The 11,846-nt window shown below is 36.8% G+C and overlaps 1 pseudogene; it reads left to right on the top strand.

The window, feature by feature from the left end:
* Positions 1 to 1,133: 1,133 nt before the first annotated feature.
* On the top strand, positions 1,134 to 1,563 carry LOC129059154 (small ribosomal subunit protein uS12-like; annotated as a pseudogene).
* Positions 1,564 to 11,846: the final 10,283 nt, after the last annotated feature.

Here is an 11,846-nt window from a genome sequence, read left to right as displayed (position 1 = left end):
GAGTTTAAGGAATCAATGAATAGCAGTATAAAAGAGAAATGAAAAAATATTAACAACAGAGGCTAGAAGGTAAAACCAATCTATGAATACTGTTCCTTTTGAAATCCTTAAATAGATTTCCTTTCCCTCTCTTGGCCTCACTTTTCTTATACATTTCTTACCTAAGAATAGCTATTGTTGTACCAATTTAGATAACTACTAATCTCTTACTTACAAGGTACATGGTAAATCAATAGTTAAAAAAGGAAACTCATGTACATTCTATTGACATCAAATATAATCATCATTTACCTTGTGTAATCAACATTTTTATATTAGATTATCCATCTGTAGAAAATTGTTAAAATCTGGCACCTAGTAGCAATTATTTCAAAATCCATTTCATTATTAACCATCCATGTGAGGTTAAGGAATTGAGTTATTTTCTGGTCTTCTGTTTCCCCAGATACATATGTTGGAGGATGTTGTTTGGGTTATATGAGGTAATGCAGGTAAAGTGTGTACTGCAAATTCAACACTCATTACGTCTATTTTTGTCCAAAGTATGTTCAAAATAATTTTTTTATTGCATATTTTGATAATTGATAATTCTCAAAGTATTGTGGCCAATTTTGTATGAATATCTTTACTCAGCTGTATTTGGGAGAAAACATGCAATTTGGGAGAAAACATGTTTTTGATTACTACTTTAATTACGTGATTTTTAAGAGATACCTGATGTCTAAGAATTAGTCTTCTGTGAGCTTTAAAAAATAAATAAACTTCTAAAAACATAAAATAGTTTTAGGACAATAACAAATTGTAATCTCTAAAAGATTGTGTCCCACACACACACACAAACACACATGTATATATATGAAGAAGATAATGTTTGCAACATGCCAATGACTAACATATATCAGTATATTTTAGATGATTACTCAGTCTTTATGTGGAAGAACAATCAACTTGGAACCTATTGGTGTTGTTTTCAAAGCTGTTATTTATCAACTATGTGAACTACTTGCATGTGGAGAGTTACTTCTTGTTATCAGTGGGCTCAGATAAGCAAATCTGGACCTCATTATTTCTACATTTCCTGGAAGTCAAAGAGAGGAATGAGCTCTTTTGTTTAGGCCCAGGGCACTGGCAGGATGAGTAAGGGCCCTGGACTTCATACTGCCAGGAAGCTCCGTAGTCACTGATGAGACAAGAAATGTCATAAACAGTACAGGGAAGTTTATTTGGGCACAGCCCTGAAGGCCAACAGTTTTGAAGGTGCTTCAAATGCAAAGGGGATTATGCTGGAAAAAGTAGAATTTGAAGCCAAACAGCAAAACTCTGCCTTCTGGAAGTGTTTCAGGGTCCAGCTGATCAAGAACAGCAAGAAAATCACATCTGTTGTAACCCAATGATGGTTGCTTGAACATTATTGAGGAAAACAATTAAGTTCTGGTTAGGGAATTTGATTGAAAAGATCATGCTATTATTGATATTCCTGGAATCCACTTCAAGGTTGTCAAAGTAGCCATTGTCTCTGTTTTTGTCCTAAACAAAGGCAACAAAGAAAGACTAAGATTATGAATTTGATGGTGAAACATAGTAGTAATAAATTTTCATATACCAAAAAGGAAAGAAGAATGAAGCCTCTGTAGATCTGCATTGCACGTTGAATATTTTTCTGTTTCCTCTTCAACAAAATGTTATAAATTTTAAAAATTCACCCAAACATAATAAAATAATTTCTTGAATTTTTTTGAGAAACAGGTAAATTATTACTTTATTGACTCATGATAGTCCTGAATATTGACTGTTTATCATGTGTGCATTCATAGATTTCAAATATGTTTATGTTCTGATTTTCAACTAAACTTGTCTAGTATAATTCTGGTTATACGAACATATTTTAGACCTTTTGTTATAATGTGTATAGTGGATTTTGAATAAAAGAAAATCTGAATTTATGAACTTATTAGTAATTTTATTCTTGTCCATTTAAAATATTAAATACAATGAATATTTTATCTTCCACCCTCTGAAGCAACAGCCCAAGCTGTACTGTGGCCCTTTTTAGCCATAGCTGCAGCAGCTGAGAAGCAGGGCACCAAGTCTCTAGACTGCACAAATTTTTGATGACTGGTTAAGCAGAGAATCATAATTTGGTAAAGCAAATTTGAGGAAAGCAATTCTTCCCAGAGAAATTCATTTTAAGCCAATTCTTAAAGGTTGATCTTCACATAATTAAATTAAAATAGCAAGTTGCAGAATTTCAGGTATAGAATCCTGATGCAAGAAGTAGATAAAATAAATAACATTTGTAAAGTTGGGACAACACACGACATAAAAGGTCTCCACTTCTGATGTCTTCAGAAACTGGAGGAAGATGAACCCAGAAAGACTCTCTTGGTTTTACTGGTTAAGACTTATTACCAGTGTCTGAGTAACAAGGAAGTTGAAACTACCTAAGGATCCCTGTATATTTTCTGAAGTTCCCTTTATACAATTGTGTATGGAAAACTGTACGGAATTTTGATAGTATAGGCTAATTAATTCTCAACACTACTACTAAGGACTTTGCAAAGTCTTAACTGAGACCTCTCTTTCTTTTTGTTTGTTTGTTAAATATGGGAAACCAGGTAGAAACCTTGTGTTACAGATTCCTTGGCTCTGTTTGCCACTCCAGGGCCTGCTGAGATATTTGCCTTCTTATAAGCTTTCAGATCCATCTGGTATTAGAATGTACCCATCTTTAAAGTTTATTTAATGTGCAGAGTAATTATCATTTGTACACATTGAGAGTTTGCTTCTCTCCAGAAGTCAAAAAAATATTTTTTTTCCTGAGTTGTGTCCTATTACAGCTCTTTTGTATTTTACATTCTGTAGCTCTCTGTCCTATGGAGTATTATACATGTTTCTATAAGGAAGGGCTATTGTACCTTTACTTGACAGAAGGTGAAATGTCCCACAAAATGACCCATCTAAGAATTAATTTCTCTTATCCTACTAAACAGAAGAGGGAGATTTTTGACTCTTCCATAAAACTATTAAACATTTTTCGGAGCCGTATTAGTCCGTTTCCATGCTGCTGATAAAGACATACCCAGGACTGAGCAATGTACAAAAGAAAGAGGTTTTTTAAACTTACAGTTCCACACAGCTGGAAAAGCCTCACAATCACAGCAGACAGTGAAAGGAACATCTCACATGGCGGCAGACAAGAGAAGAGAGCTTGTGCAAAGAAACTCCCCTTTTTAAAACCATCAGATATCATGAGACTTACTCTGTATCACAAGGACATCACGGGAAAGACCTGCCCCCATGATTCAATTACGTCCCACTGAGTACCTCCCATAACACATGGGAATTCAACATGAGATTTGGGTTGGGACACAGCCAACCATATCATTTCACTCCCAAGCCATCCCAAATCTCATGTCCTCACATTTCAAACTAACCATGCCTTCCCAACAGTCCCCCAATGTCTTAACTCATTTCAGCATTAACTCAAAAGTCCACACTCCAAAGTTTCATCCAAGACAAGTCCCTTCTGCCTATTAGTCTGTAAAATCAAAAGTGAGTTACTTACTTCCTAGATGCAACGGGCGTACAGGAATTGGGTAAATACAGCCATTCCAAATAGGAGAAACTGATGAAAACAAAGGGGCTACAGGCCCAAAGTCAGTCTGAAATCCAGCAGGGCGGTCAAATCTTAATGCTGCAAGATGATCTCCTTTGACTCCGTGTCTCATATTCAGGTCACAGTGATAGAAAAGGTGGGCTCCCATGGCCTTGGGCAACTCTGCCTTCATGGCTTCTCAGGTTATAGTTCCCCTCCTGGCTGCTTTCACTGGCTGGTGTTCAGTGTCTGTGGCTTTTCCAGGTGCATGATGCAAGATGTAGGTGGATCTACCATTCTGGGGTCTGGAGGAGAGTGGTCCTCTTCTCAACGCTCCACTAGGCAGTATCCCAGTAGGGACTCTGTGTGGGGGCTCCGGCCCACATTTCCCTTCTGCAATGCCCTAGCAGAGGTTCTCCATGAGGGCCCCACCTCTGCAGCAAACATCTGCCTAGGCGTCTAGGCATTTCCATACATCCTATGAAATCTAGGCAGAGGTTCCCAAAACTCAATTCTTGACTTCTGTGCAACTGCAGGCTCAGAGCCACATGGAAGCTGCCAAGGCTTGGGGCTTCCACCCTCTGAAGCAACAGCCCACGCTGTACTGTGGCCCTTTTTAGCCATAGCTAGAGCAGCCTGGGAAGTGGGGCACCAAGTCACTAGACTGCACAAAGCATGGGGACCCTAGCCCAGCCCATGAAACCACTTTTTCCTCCTGGGCCTCCAGGCCTCTGATGGGAGTGGGTGCCACGAAGTCCTCAGACATGCTCTGGAGATATTTTCTTCATTGTCTTGGAGATTAATATTTAACTCCTCATTACTTATGCAAATTTCTGCAGCCAGCTTGAATTTCTCTTCAGAAAATGGGATTTTCATTTTGATCGCATTGTCAGGCTGCAAATTTTCTGAACTTTTATCCTCTATTTTCCTTTTAAAACTGAATTCCTTTAACAGCACCCAAGTCACCACTTGAATGCTTTGCTGCTTAGCATTTTTTTTTCCACCAGATACCCTAAATTATCTCTCTTATGTTCAACGTTCCACAAATCTCTGGGGCAGTCAGGGGCAAAATGTCACCAATCTCTTTGCTAAAACATAACAAGAGTCACTTTTGCACCAGTTCCCAACAAGTTCCTCATCTCCATCTGAGACCATCTCAGCCTGGATTTCATTTCATATCATTATCAGCATTTTGGTCAAAGCCATTCAACAAGTCTCTAGGAAGTTCCACACTTTCCCAAATTTTCCTGTCTTCCCTTGAACCCTCCAAACTTTTCCAACCATTGCCTGTTACCCAGCTCCAAAGTCGCTTCCACATTTTCAGGTATCTTTTCAGCAACGCCCTACTCTACTGGTACTAATTTACTGTATTAGTCCATTTTCACACTGCTGATAAAGACATACCCAAGACTGAGCAATTTGCAAAATAAAGAGGTTTATTGAACTTACAGTTCCGTGTGGCTGGAGAGGCCTCACAATCACAGCAGATAGTGAAACGCATGTCTCAGATGGCAGCAGGCAAGAGAAGAGAGCTTAGACAGGGAAACTCCCCTTTTTGCAATCATCAGATTTCATGAGACTTATTCACTATCATGAGAACAGCAAAGGAAATACCTGCCCCCATGACTCTATTACCTCCCACCAGGGGTCCCTCCCACAACACATGGGAATTCAAGATGAGATTTGTGTGGGGACACAGTCAAACTATATCAGAAGAGTAACATTTCCTTTCTCTCTTGTTAATTATCTTATGCCTACATAACTTGTATTATAGATGAAATGCATTCATCTAATAGGTTACTCTGTGTCAATATCTTTGTCTATATTGGAGACAGTACTGTGTTTCAATGTGTTGAATATACTGTTATTTAAAAATGCATCATTATATACCACAGAGAAAGAAAAAAAGACAAGTTAAATTATTATACCACATATCAGCAATGGCACTCAGTAACATGTTAATCACTCCCACCAGCCTTTTTTTGCTTTGAATTTTTTTTCAAATATTCAAGGCATTTGCTGATCTCTTCAGCTAATAGTAGCATTGCTTTGTCCATGAAAAGAAATCCTTTTGCCTTTATTTCAAGGATAAAGTACTATACAGCTTCAAAGCAGTGATTCTCACAGTTTAAACATACAAATCACCTGGGATCTTATTACAAAATAAAATGTAATTTAAAAGGTTTGGAATGGAGCCTAAAGTTCTGTATTTCTAACAAGTTCCCAGCTGACTGGGACCAAACTCAGAGAAGGAAAGGAACAAAACACTCAGTTGAGGCTTCCAAGGAAAAATGGGATTATATTATCCTTCAAATGGCAAATACTTGCTTCACTTAAAACAAATTGATCCATTTCTGTGCCTTACAGGGTATAAAGTTACAATGTATAACTTTCTGTTGCAATGTTAAATCAGAGATTATTGTTGATGAAGTTACTTTAGACATATATAGTACAAGTAATGTATCAAGTTCAACTGAAGTAAGATCAGTTTGAAAATATATGACCAAAGATGTTCATGGGATGGCAATGTTGAACTGTATCTGAGCCCTGCACTCATTGAAAGCAGTTACAGTTTAAAAACCTGTGCATCATTTTGTATTGTAGGAAACAGGCTAATGACAAAGGACCCCCTGCCCTCACATATCCTGGTATAAAACCTGTCTCCAAGAGCTTCAGCACAAAAAAAAAAAAAAAACAAAAAACAAAAAACAACTATCCTCAGAATGAACAGGTTACCTACAGAATGGCAGACAATTTTTGCTAACTATCCATCTGACAAAGGGCTAATATTAAGAATCTACAAGGAACTTGAACATATTTACAAGAAAAAACAAAACTCCATCAAAAAGTGGGCAAAGGATATGAACAGACACTTCTCAAAAGAAGACATTTATGCGGCCAACAAACATATGAAAGAAAAGTTCATCATCACTGGTCATTAGAGAAATGCAAATCAAAACCACAGTGAGATACCATCTCTCCCCAATTAGAATGGCAATCATTAAAAAGTCAGGAAACAAAAGATGCTGGCAAGGATGTGGAGAAATAGGAATGCTTTTACACTTTGGTGGGAGTGTAAATTAGTTCAACCATTGTGGAAGACAGTGTGGCAATTCCTCTAGAACCAGAAATACCATTTGACCCAGCAATCCCATTACTGGTTATATACCCAAAGGATTATAAGTCATTCTACTATAAAGACACATGCACACATATGTTTATTGCAGCACTATTCACAATAGCAAAGGCTTAGAATCAACTTAAATGCCCATCAATGATAGACTGGATAAAGAAAATGTGGCACATATACACCATGGACTACTATGCAGCCATAAAAAAAGAATGAGTTCATGTCCTTTGCAAGGACATGGATGAAGCTGGAAACTATCATTCTCAGCAAACTAACACAAGAACAGAAAACCAAACACTGCATGTTCTCACTCATAAGTGGGAGTTGAACAATGAGAACACGTGGACACTGAGAGGGGAACATCACACACCAGGGCCTGTCAGGGGGTGGGGGACAAGGGGAGGGAGAGCATTAGGACAAATATCTAATGCCTGCAGGTATTAAAACCTAGATGACAGGTTGATAGGTGCACCAAACCACCATGGCACATGTATACCAATGTAACAAACCCGCACATTCTGCATATGTATACCAGAACTTAAAGTAAAATGTAAAAAATGAAAAAAATAATTTAAAAAAACCTTGTCTCCTGTTTTCTTTAGCACTCCCTTGTTTACCTGGTGCTGTAGAACTGCAGGCCATATTCCTTTACTTTGAGGTTTTCCTCATTAATGAATATTCTCCCGTATTACAGTAGCCAGAATAAAATCATCTTCTTAATTGCTCACTTCATACTGCCATTCACAGCAGGCAATATCTATTTTCAGAGTATATCATAGTCGTTAAATGTGTGGACCCGAAAGTCAGATTAATTAGTTTTTAGACCTGGCTCTTCTGATCATTAACTTATGTAAACTAGGACAAGAGATTAAAACTCCATAAACTTCTGTAAACCAAAAATGAAATTTTAAGCCCCCCAACTTACTGAATGGACTCTCCTCTTGGGCCAAGGGGATCCCAAAGAAATCTGAAAAACTAGTTCAGGCCAGGACAGGTAGAGATATCAGACATGCTTCATTATACCCTGCTTGCTTTAGAGTTTAAGCACAACTGACCAGCATTAACATTAAATTAGACATCAAAAGACTGACAAAACAGACTCTTTGTAGCAATAAGGAACCAAATTCCAATCTCACTCTGTATATCATCACATGACAGATAACAAATTCTAAAGGCAAAAAAGTATTTTACCCCAAAATATATTTATTTTACATATTTTGGAATGGCCCTGCAAAGTTGTCTCCTGTAGGGGAGATTTGGATTCTGTAAAGAATCTTCTTTCCTTACTAGATCTTTTGCAGAGTCTGGAAACCTTTTAAAGTCTGTTGTTAAGAGATATTTACCATCTATTCTCTCTGATGCATGTTACTTAGAGGCTTCATCTACATAAACAAGAACCTTGATTTCCACATCTGTGCTTATCAAACATTTCTTTATGCTAACTTCAACTTTTCATGCAAAGCTTAACTCTTTCAACCAATTGCCAATCAGGACATCTTTTAATTCACCTATGACCTGCAAGCCACTCCTTCCCCCACCTCCCTGTCTTTGAAATGTCCTTCCCTACATTTCCAGGCCAAACCATGTATACTTCACATGTATCGATTTACGTTTTTGCCTGTAACTTCTGTCTCCCCAAAATCTGTATAACCAAGCTGTAACCCAAGCATCTTGGGCACATGTTATCATAACCCCCTGAGGCTGTGTCATGGTCCTCATATTTGGCTCAGAATAAACCCCTTCCAATATTTCACAGAGTTTGACTTTTTCATCAACACCTCAAAACCTCCGTTTCAACATAACTAAAGAAGTAATAGTAAAGTATTTTTATCCAAACACTCACTTCCCTGTGCAAAAACTATGGAGCTCCCATCCCACTTGCTGGGAAATTGAAACGCATTCTTAGGGCCCCTTGTATCCTCTCCTTTCTCCTCTCTTCCCCTCCCTTCTACTTACTCTGCTCAGGTCACTGTGGCTTCTTTTTTTTTCATTCTGGAACTCATGAAGCTGTTTCTCATATTGAGACTTTTCTTTATGCTATTCTTTCCTTCCTAGTTATTCCCCAGGTATTGTTATAGCTGGCTTTTTCTCATCACTCAGGTTTCTATTATATTGTTAACTTTTCAAAAGTCCTTCCCTGATATCCCTGTCCAAATACTCCTTCTCATCCATATCTATTCTCTTCCTGTATTCTTACATGTCCACCTCTGTCAGTCTAATGATTTTTTTACTCTCTGTATCCTCATGAGAATGCAAGTTCGAAATGGGGCAAGCTACATAATTTATGTAGCCCATTGAAAAATGAAAATGTGAGTCTCCTTGCTTAATAAAAAAGGTATTAACATATAGAGCTTTCTCCTTCTGTGCTCCATCTTTCTCCCTCACTCAATTGGTCATGGAGTTGTTATTTGCTGTCTAATGCAACTTTAAGTAAAGAAGTATTTTAATTTTATTACTTACATTTGTATTTATACAATGACAGTTTACATGAAAATGTGGGTGCACTTAACTCATGCAAAACATCACAGAAATTACGTAGCTCATACATATTGATCTAACCAAAATGGGACACACCACACAAACGTAGCTCCACTCTTTTGATTCTACTTCTCGATGTATTCACATTCCACCTATACACTCTACCTTTGGCTTACTGATGAGTAAGAAAGGACTGAAAGGAAAAGGAACTCTGGGTTATGCTATATTTCCCTTACCTTCTATGTCACAATTTTCTGCATTAGTGATTGGAAGCTTTCATACATTGCTTATTTTGTACTTGCTTTGAGTCCCATTAAATTTCCATGCATCAAGGGTCCACTAGAATTCAGCAATCATGGGGCATCATATATGCCATATGTAAATGGTGCAGAAAGGAACAGTGGTAGACATGCGTATTGCATGTTCCTCTTCTGCTTATGCTCCATTGTCACATGAGCTTTGACATACAAAACACTAATTCAAATATAAAAATGTTAATATAGCACAAATAGAGCATTAAACTAAGAGGAGGGTTCTTCCGAAAATGAGGCATAGGTCGCATGGCCATGAAGACAAACCCTCCATTAGCTCAGGAGCTCTCACACTGATTTATTTCTGCACTCCTGATGGGGAGAACAATGCCTGAGCATGCAGAAAATGAAGAAACATCTCTGAATAAATGAATAAATACGTGAGAGTTATATATCTCATGATTTCTTAGCAAAATACCTATCACCTAGTAAGTTATCTGCTAATAAAGCATATTATTACTATTATCACTGTTATCATTATTGCATGTTACAGAATTTACACATTTTGGATTTACTACTGGAAAATTGATAATATTTTGACAAAATTTCTTCTTGTGTGTTTCCTCTAATTATAGGATTAGTTGAAGTGGATCAAATGAGAGAAAATTCAAATGAATTGAGTTGACTTCTCATCAGCTTGTCTAATAAAAATGTAGGTAAAATAGCAGATTAAATGTTATAGTAAAAATAATAGCTTGAAGTTAACCACAAGTATCTCAATTAACTGTATGTATATTGTACCCAATTATTATAAGTAATTTTTATAATTTATGTATATTTCTTTCTGAAAAAATCAGCACTTCAATTTTATTATGTTTTTCAAGACTTGGAATAAGCAGTGGTAGCTTATTGACCAGCACATTTTTCAACTGTGTCCCCAAATGGCTTTGCTATCAAGAGATAAGAGGTGGGTTTAAATATCTCTATTTCTCTGCTCAGATTTTTTTCTAGAATAATGTCAAACTAGGCTAAATCTAAATAATCAGTTTATAAATATTTGCATAATGTAAGTATGAGTGAGTAAAAGTAATTGGAAGGAGAAAAAGTTAAGAAGGTATAAGACATTTTACTTCTTTCACATAGTTTTTTTAAAGAGGTAAATAAGACTTCAATGAGACACTTCAAGACAAAATATATTTAATAACAAGTGAATAGTTGTTAGCTTCACATGCATCTACTACAGCAAAGTACACAAATTAAAAAAAAACAAGCAAACAGCTGCTCACAGATATAGATATACCATATATACCATATATATATTCTTTTTTCATACATGCCATCCTGCATACAAGTATCCTAAAAATATGTGGCAGTTGCATAGAGTTGAAGACTGTAAGGAAAATTAGGGTAAAATTTTATTGAACAGAAAACAATGCCTTGTATATAGCAGACCTTTAGAATTACTGGATTCTGAAACTGTGGGAGCTATTTTTTAATCCTGTTAACTGTAGATAACTGATAATATTACAAAATTGTTCTTGTCTATAAACATACAAATTAATTCTGTGTTGGGAGACAATCTTGACTCCCTACATTTATTTCAGTACATCTGATCTACAAATGTTCTATTCAACAGGATTTCCTGTTTTACACTTGCCAATTTCCTCTTTCATGAGTTAAAATCTTTAATACATCCTCATTCTTATATCTTTAAGCTAGTCATATTTTAACTTTTTAATAAATATCGTAATGAGGCTCATGTTTATTTTATTATTCTACTCTACCATGCACAACATGTATCTTCCATGTCATAATCTAAGATGTCTGTTCCAGCTCCTACTATTCTATCCACATTCCATTCAGAAGGATCAAGGGAAAGCTGAGAAAAGGCCAACCCCCTTTGCTTTTTGGTCACAGATTTCATGCCCAGTCTCTTCTCACTAGCCAGAAGTAAGTCAAGCAGCATATTTTGGCAGAAGAAACTGGACTAAGTTATCTTTATCCAGCAAGCCACCTGACCAGCATTGAACTTTGAATTCTATTACAAAATAAATAAATAAATAAAATAAAATAAAAGGAACAACAGACACTGGTGAATAATTGGCAGTCTTTACAAGTAGTTTTATGGGGTGAATAAAAAAGCCTTAACCTCCCTCTCAGCCCGATGAATCTTTAAAGAGTCTTCATCCTAACTCTTGGGACCTGACCTCCCTTTTCTTAGAGCATTTATTTAGAAAACTTGTATGTGGCCTCTCTGCCTGTTTGAGATGAATATCTTTTTAAAAAGCCTCTTACCAGTTTTACAATCAGGAATGTTTCTAAGACCTGGGAGCTGTCCCTTTGAAATGAAATCTCTGTGGGAGAATAGGAGCCTTATTCTGATGGGCACCAA

This window comes from Pongo abelii, chromosome 3, assembly GCF_028885655.2.
Source record: "Pongo abelii isolate AG06213 chromosome 3, NHGRI_mPonAbe1-v2.0_pri, whole genome shotgun sequence".
In the NCBI taxonomy this organism is placed as follows: Eukaryota; Metazoa; Chordata; class Mammalia; order Primates; family Hominidae; genus Pongo; species Pongo abelii.
Note: the sequence above shows the minus strand (reverse complement) of the source record. Positions and strands in the feature narration are given on the sequence as shown.